We start from the raw sequence: 9515 nt of genomic DNA, 5'->3' as shown, positions 1-9515 counted from the left end.
TAATACTCTGGATGGTCGTATTCCTATAGTTATTCTAAAATCATATGATATGCGGTTGGTATAAACACCTCAAATTTGGTATTTTACCATGTAGTCGGTAGTGTTAAAATTTGATCTACCCGTTACAAACAGATTAAATTCCTTGTCACGAGCATACAGTTTTTACATGTGTTAAAGCCACTTTTCAACGAACCTGTAATCTCTACTCACAGCTATATTTAGATCGATCGTCAAATTCAAATTTATCTTATCCCTTGGAAATAGTTCACCCGATTAACAATTTCTTCTCGGATTCAGCTGTTACCTACTATTTACGTCAACGTAAATAATTTCAATGGTCATGTTTGTCGCGACAGGTTATTTATCACTAAACCTTTCGAAGATATAATGAAAAGTTGAAGGAAATATTGCATCATTGGATTTCGTCCGGCATAATTAAAAACGAATGCAACGTATGATACCGCGATAATATTCGACGATTGTTGGTACTCATTTCGAGTAAGGTTCGAGAACCCAGCCTTGTCATGGAATCAAGGTTAATTAACTCCGTCCACTTTTATACCTATGTCAATTGATCCGTCGGTGCGATCAAGATGACTTACGGCGACGGTGGTGACAAGTCTTGTTCGAAAATCAATACAAGCCTGTAATATACTGTATATTGTGCGTATTATATGCACTATTCACGCAGATGTACGCACAACATACGCGCGTGCCTTGTGACCCGACACTTACCCGCCCGCATGTAACATGCGTTCTCTGAACACGTGGAGGGGTCGATGCACCATCTCCAAAACATGCGTTAACATTTGTGGGCCAGTCGGCCAAACAGCTTTGCTGAGCATTGGGTCATTGTCAGAGGAAGTTCGAGGCGTACGAGAAGGAGACGGCAGTTGCTGTCAATCTCTCCTTAGTCACTTCCGTTTTAAACTATCACTAGATAATATTGTAGCTCGAGAGCATCGAGAAAGCTTTTATCGGCCTCAGTTTATGCGACATCAATTCAACCGCTCATTGTCAGTGTCTTCGCGATTGTCAGAAAGGCTCTCGCATCTACATTTAAGATATTACACGAAGGCGATTTCTGTTTCGAAAAGTTTTCAATCCTCTGTTTTGTTACAAGGGTATGGGAATGATAGAAAAATTTGCTGATATCTTGGCGCACCAAAAACATTTCACAGTTTCATGATATTAATCGCTTCGTGTTGTCAGTGGAATCCAAAGGTAACGAAACGGAAATTTTTCCAACATCTTTCAAGTTCTAATGAGGTGTTTGTTGGCTACGTAAATTATAATTTATTGGTGTTTTACTTCTACTCAATGTTCTAGGAAGTATTTTCATCGGGTCGATATAGCCGGCAGATAATTGCAAAGAAAAACATCCTGATCTATGAACATATTATATGAATAACAAATACAAGTAAATATTATTCTCGTGCCGACATGCAAGTGTACAGCAACGGCGAATAAACCCGCGACTTCACGTAGGATGATTGTACAGAATTTTCTGTGTATACAACGGTAATCAGTGATATCGTGCGAGACTTTTGTCATGTACTATCGGGCATAGCTATTTTTGTATTCTTTCGACGAATGGAGCGTCCAAGTTCCGTTTAAACAGAGCTTCGTATATTGTATACCCTTTGTCTTCAACGCTTCCGGCTCGTGAAACGATAGTAGAATTAGCATCGAGCCTCTACAGATAATGGTACCAAATTCGAGTTTACTTTTCGAGTTATCTGCATCCTGTAACGACCACTGATATCACGTCTTACGATTAATGAATTGTAACGTGAATTAGACTAACATTGACGATCTAGAAATCGGGAAATGATTTGATGGTGATAGTTTGGCCTTATTTGGTACTAATTCATCATCGAATAAGCTCAATATATTAGCAATCAAATTTTTCCCTATTGCATATGACAAAAATGGCAACACAACGTCTCGACTCAAAGGACTATGCTACCATTTATGACTATAAATTCTAGAGTTGGCACATTTACAATTTTGTAGAATATTTCTACGGCTACACTAATGATAGCTATGGCGCGGCTGTAGATTAGTAAATATGCTGAAATGACTTGTTTAATGGTACTGATAATGCGTTTGTTGACATAGTTAACGAACACGTGCCTTTGAGCATATCGAATTGATTCCAAAGTCACGCATACGCCCACGGCATACGCTCGGTGCATTAACGTCCTCGAGTCACATGTGCTTACAATCGACTCCTTAGGTCTCAGGTTGTATTTGGGATGCCATGACAGTTGGGGGTCTCCCGAACTGACTACTTGTGCCCCTGCTGTTAAGGTAAAGCAGGTCAATCTTTGCTAATAATCAGATTTATTGTCACATATATGGGTCGTCTATATTTCTGATTTTTATTTCATTATAAATATAAACAAATAAGCGAAGGGGTCAATCGGAAAAAGAAATGTCAGTAATATTTTGCGAAAACTAATATCCTGCGTTGATAATAACTCAATAACTTGAAACACATACAAGACGCTAAATCAGAATCGAAATGTTATGCATTCAATCATTCATGATACTGCAGAAAATAATTTAAGACGGTGTATTTAAGTATTTTTCAACGCCGTTAATCGCATTTGATTTTCTTCACGGCTCTGCGAGAATTGTTGTTGTAAACCCGACGATTATTTCGTCAGTCAAACAGCAAAATCTTTTTAGAAAATCATTCCTTCGGGTAACCAATCGCGTAACAAATATACATATACATATGTATGGTTCTATGCCGTTTAATTCGTATTCGACTCGGAGGTTGACAATATTCTTTGGCGAACACGTGCACGTGATTTGATTTTGGAATAAGATTGTTCAGCTTAATGAATGATAGATCAAACTTATATTACTATATTATAGCTGTGAAATGTACGAGAGTTATTTTTAAATACTCATTAATATTTATAAACTCCAAGGAATTTATATTGCTGATAATGAAAAAGTGTAATTTACTACATAATATCGCAGTTTATTTAATTACTGCAAAACATGCCGATCTGGTGAAGCTACAGAGTTCTAACGCCGCACTAGGCAATGTAATTCTTAATACGTGCTAGCTGTTATTCTTATCGTCGCGGCGTTACATGCCGAAACTGGGTCATTGTCTGTTTGCGACTGGCAGTCACCCTTGGCCCTGCCAACTGTTACTTCACAAAGAGTTTTTCTAAATCACGTTCGTATAAAATGCGGTTCAGTTGGGGAGTGTGTAACAAGGTCTTATCATTAACCACCAATTTGATTTTTTCACGATTTCTTGCGCAGCAAGCTTAGTGTTTTCAACGGTTTGTGGTAAGATTCAAAGTATATGTATAACAATATTTCATAAGAAATATCGATCACGACTCAAACAATACAGCGAAATTTTGAACCAACGCTAACCACGAATATATTTTCACGTTACATTCACATTTGTCCGCTAATGCGAGGCACGCAAGTCCATGTTTAACGTATGTATATGCATGTATTCATTCGTCAGATAAGTTTATCAGAGAGTCGAATACCTATCTTGGCATTAGAACTGTCGGCGAACTAACGGCACTTTGCGACGAGTGGCGTTGATCCGTACGTGACGTGTTAAACCAACGAAGCTTCTCCGATGTTTCGGATTCAACCGATCACTGCAGTAGTGCAACTCTTGTTCTCATTTGAACCTATCCTTTTCATCCAACCTCTCCACCCGGGCGAAGTATCACAATCATGAAACGTTTGGTACGACGAAAAGGAGTTTGCCAAAAATTGATCAACACCATGCGATCGGTCACAGGCTGCTCAATTTATTGCTGCAGATTTTTGAATGTAAAAATAATACCAATCTCTTGGGACAAGAGAGAGCGAGAGAGCATGCGCGGCAAAATTATCACGTCTATGCACGTCACCCTGGAGTCCGGGATGGCCGCGTGAAACGACGAGACCATGAGGAATGAAGTAACGAGCGTGACCTTGGACAGAAATTCGCGGTCCTTGCGTGGGTTGTCGCACGTGACACGAGCAAGGTCTGTGCAGCATCGGTCCTCGTAATATAATCCCGGGGACTATCGTTCGCAGTTCAAGATGCGCGTAGAGATCATTTTGGATATAGCAAATACAGGCATCGCTCTGACAAACCGGGCGAAAGATGATCGCATCGCTTGTCAACTTTTCGTATGAGTTATAGACGAGTAGTATAATAATTATCGGATGATTCTACGTATACGGCTATGTATATTTACATGTATATACGTATGTAAGCAAGGGTTTTTTGTTTATTTTGTTTCGATCAATTGTCAGGTTGACACACCTAACGGTAAACTGGGTCTAAGACAGCCTGGAGTGCGATGTTCCATTGCTCCTGACATTTCTCATTCGTTACACCCAACGAACGCTAAAGCAAATGCTTACGCCGAACAGATTTAAATAGGTAATAGCATGGCTAAAATGTTTTTACACAATTACGTGGCGCGCGTAATGACTTGACTTTCTAAATGATTAATTCGTTAAGAATATCGTATCTACTAGTTCCTGATAGAGACACATTTCAAGGCGTCATGCTGCTCTCTGCATTAATCTCGTTTACTATGCCGCCGCAATCTATAGTCAAAAAACACTTGAGCACCTAAGTCCGCATACGCACACCTATCTCCATTCTCGTCGACACCTGCTGGTTACAGATTATAGATATATTCAGGATTTTGTCGAATAGTACAAGTCCCAACTGATTCGAAGTCTAGAGAGTTATAGAGTTGGAGTTATTAGTATGAATCGATTGGAACTTGTCACAGCAGGCTTTTCGGGAAGCTGGTTTATACCTCTTTACCGAATTCATTGCTCTGTTTGATCGCCGGCAAATTCATTGTTGAATCAGCTGAACTCACGTATACAGTAAAAATTCACTCTGGCATGCGAACGTTCGTTTATTTCAGACAACACGTTTATGTTAGCAACGGCTGAAGAAATTACTCTTCCATCGACTGAATGAGACGCCGTGTTTACTGGAAAATAATTTCTTTGCTGGGAACTGTGCAGCTTCATAAATACCTGACCGAAAAAGAATTTGACACGTGGCTTCAGCTGTTTCGCTGCCAACAAAAATCAGGATTTTTACAAGGATCTTTCAAAGTCTAGAGACGGATAGTCAAGAACGAGATCCTCTTTACTTGGTCGGCCGATGATCGGTAGTGAAATTGTGACGATTGTGACGAAATCGAGACCCGCCAAAATATGATTTTACGAAGCAGACCGGACGACTTGGAGCGAAGATAAAGACATCGTCGGGGGGTCGGCAAGGGGGCCGGGGATAGAGGCGATAAGCCGAAAGCAGATAGCGGGGCAAAACGTCGACGGTGACTTCATATATCTCAAAGTCAATGTCCTATGAAGGACTGTGCTCACCCACACCTCGCGCTTGTTACGCGCGTGTTCCCTGCACGCGTGCTTTTTCTCGCGACGCGTCGTATAGTAGGAGCGAGGCACGCGAACAACCGTACTTGCCAGCCGGTCAACTGTCCGAGCTTATGCCGATAATTCTTGGCGGGTGTGCGCCGAAAGAAACTGCTCAAAGACTTTGTGATCAAGCTCCGAATGTTTAAACACCTCTCGATGCACAACGTGCCTTTTTCCTTCGAACCGTCCCATTCTAGTGTCGCTGATTTTTCATGTGATTGCAAAAAACGACGGACAAAAATTATAACGAATAGTAATAATTAACAGCTGGACAATATTTTAGCAATGAAGAACTTTGTACCTCGAAGCATAATTAATTACCCATGCTTACATATTTATATTCCAACCTTTGTATTCGTTATCGGTGAATTGCTGTTGAACATGATCGCACAAAAGGAAGGAGACATTTGTAAGAGTGGCTTGATCATGTCAACAGCATGCGTATCTTTTACTATCTACTGATTCGAACTCTTTGGGTACTCGGGCGATTAGGAATGGCGACAAGCCTTGCGCACTGTATACAACGCACACCGCGGTATATAGAACGCGTTTTATCGGAAGAAAATAATACGCGGTTTCATCAACGACGATGGAATTTTTATCTTTATCGGTTAGAAATTATATTGCCGCGCGGACAGGTTCGTGAAACTGATTAAACCCTACCGGTTAGAGTTTATACACATATATATCATGCGCGTACTGTTTATACACGTATAGTATGCACGTAATAGTTGAACGAAATTTATAGGATGTCTGGGATCATCGATTTCTCGTTCTTTTTGGGTGCCATGTGAAATATGAAGATTACAGTCGAGTTCAAATGATTAGACGTACTAATATATAAAACATTTATCACCGCATAGAATCGCTTGAATTAGGGTAGCCAACTAGTAAGTGCCAACACATAATTTCCATCCCTACTAATATTATAAATGCGAAAGTGTGTTTGTTGGTTTGTCCTTCTTTCACGCAGCAGCAGAGCAATGGATCGACGACATTTTTTGGATAGAGATAGTTTATGGGCTGGAGAGTGGCACAGGTTACTTTTCATGTCGGGAAATGCACAGTACCTGTGGGATAGCTATTTGGCATAATTCTGTAATTGCCTCTTCACACTCAAACGGCTGAACGAATTTTGATGAAATTTAGTATAGAGATTTCCTAGGTTCTGAAAGGACGTATTAAATACTTTTTATCCTGGAAAAATGTACAGTTTCCGTCGTATAGTAATCATCATGTAATGCTCTGTACTGTGCCCAGGATTGGTGCTCTATTGACAAGAACTCCGTTATTTTCCCTTACAATTAAAATCACGCGACCGATGCCGCAAGTAAAAGCTAGTCGCATATAAATCGTAGATTTCACGCATGAAGAATCATCACGTGTGTATCGCAGCCGCGCGAATTTCGTTAAGACTCCACCTATCCATATTTGAGATTTGCGAAGTAGCTGGCGACAATGAAATATTTCAAAAGTACTTTCTTTTGCTTTAGAAATGCAAACAGGTGATTCCAGGATGCGTACAAGACCGGTCCACCGGTGAATAATTTGGTAATCCTTTAAAACAGTTTTCTCAGAAGTAACGCACTTACAATGTGTTACGGTATGTATACGTGAATTCTGTTGAGCTTGTCGACAGATGATGTTCACTTTCTGACGTAATTGGCACGAGTCAGATGACAGACAAGCGCGTGAATAATTGCTGACGAACCTGAGAGATAGTTTTCGACGGTACGTGTATACGGCTAATATAGTCTGGATACCAATATTATCGCATAGAATCGACCATTGAAGTGAAATATGTTGGTATAAAATCTGCTTTTTATACAGATTCACAAGTCAATGCTTCGCCGCTAGGTGGCGATTTCCACTGTCTGCCAATCTTGTGACCGCATGTACGCATGTACGTAGATTGTACGTGCATGCACGAAATATTTCATATGGTATGTAGGTATGTGTGATTGTGCGTCAGTGTCTTATGCTTGGCGATAAAAACACACTTCCTCTTTCGGCCAAGTAATATACATATATGTATAACGTTAAACATACATCGTTAAAACCGAATTCTGTATAACATTCCAGGTTTCAGACAACGATAAGACGTAAGGAAAAACGTCACTGACAATGAGACATCGGACGCTTTTCTCGTAGTACATAACGCACAAATAATATGTATAATGTCGTCTGTCGTCTTGGAAAATGTATGTAAGAGAGGTGATTTTCGTTTTAATCCAATAATACGGTGCGACCATATATTAAATGGTATGACTCTTGACTGGCTGCAGCACTATCAAAACGAAAACTTGACATAAAAAAATGTACGTTCCGTATCTCACAATAGTTGATGATCGAAAAATAATTGTCTCAACTGTAACATTTCTCTCATTGTCAGTGACCGAGGAATGAAAATTCTACATGTACACGTTACTGTATCGAAAATACAGGGATCACCCGTCTACATGTATAACAACGATAATTGTGTACCAAATCTAATTCGTAACGACTGCGGTAAAATAACGAGTCTATCAATTGTTACATAACTGCAGCGTTAATGTTGGCGTGGATGCTCGGCTTCAGAGTCAACTGTTACGTATTTCAGTACGCTTACAACGCTCTATAAAGTGCCGCGGGGAGAGTCAGGCGCTTCTTCTAACCAGCCGAGCAACTGTGTTTCAGTTAAATCTAATCTAGATATGTGCTGTTGATATGGCTCTTGATTAGATATAGGTGTGTATATACGCATGCGAAGTCTAGAAACTACAGACGCGCGCGGAATTGGCATAAACGTACGTAAGAAGATATATTGTATGCACATGCTGCTGCACCGCAACGCGCAAAGTACCTACCATCTCCACGATTGCAATGGCGCTCGAATTGCGCTTATGTAGAACATTACAGCGAGGATAGAGAGAGGCGGGAAAATTACTACGTCCTTGTCCGACGGCTACGTCAAAGTTACAACGATCGGCACATTCATAATCATCAGCAATCCCGCGAATCGTGCAGGTAATTGAGGAACGAACACTTACAGCGTAATGTCCGCACATGTAAGAACACTGTAATGAAGACCACGCGACCACTTTGCATTGCAATTTTTGTGCTTCCAATCAGCAACGTTGTGAACTCCCAAAGCCGCTTATTTTTATCTTATATGAACTTGACAGGTGAAAACTGTCCTCACCAGTAAAACTGTACATTTTGCAAGTGTCGATATCGCAATTGTCTCTGAACAAAGCCTCGGGCGACATGTGATTCAAAGTCAATTTCAGAACTGTTTGTTTCCTGCCGATGTGTCTGACTACTCGAGGAACAGACTTGTAATATGGTGTTTCAAGGAATCGTACGAGAGTGACTTTGTCACGGGCAGGGAATGGGGAAGAATTACAGATAAGATGTAGTGGGATCCTCTGCTTCCTTCCTTGTCACGAACAGTACAGAGTGTAGAGGATAATTCAACACGTGTCACGTCCTGATTACAGAACGCAAAGGCCAAACGTTCCGGTTTCTTGTTCGCGTTTGCCAAGTACCGGAAATCCGATCAAGCAAAACTTGTATTTATCATTTTCTGTTCTTGTAAAAAACGAATTAACCTGGACTCGACGCGACAATCACATCACCATCTGTGGTGAAATAATTTCACGCGATTGAATAATGTACGCAGCTTTACTGAGGGGGGCACCAAACTACGGTAACGACGTCCCTGTGTTTTCGTACGTAAACTCAAACGACACGTTTTGAATTCCACTTATGAATATGAACCGATCACGATTACAACGTTAAAATGATTATTACCGAACTGTGTGGACTCTTTCTACAGTATACTAGGCGAATGAAAAGTAGGGAATCATTCAACGTGTCACTACGATTACGACGTTACGACTCCAGAATGCGAATCGGTATACAGATCAACAATTTTCACAGTCTAGAGTGGTAGAATATTTCGGTGATTGTATGAGGAAAAAATGTCAAGTTTATACACCTTACGTACGACAAAGCGAAGGTTGAGCTGAAAAACTTGGAAGCAATCGGGTACGGATTCAGTACAGGCATAATATCGATAGAAGCTGTTT

Source organism: Neodiprion pinetum, chromosome 3 (genome assembly GCF_021155775.2).
Source record: "Neodiprion pinetum isolate iyNeoPine1 chromosome 3, iyNeoPine1.2, whole genome shotgun sequence".
NCBI lineage: Eukaryota > Metazoa > Arthropoda > Insecta > Hymenoptera > Diprionidae > Neodiprion > Neodiprion pinetum.
Note: the sequence above shows the minus strand (reverse complement) of the source record.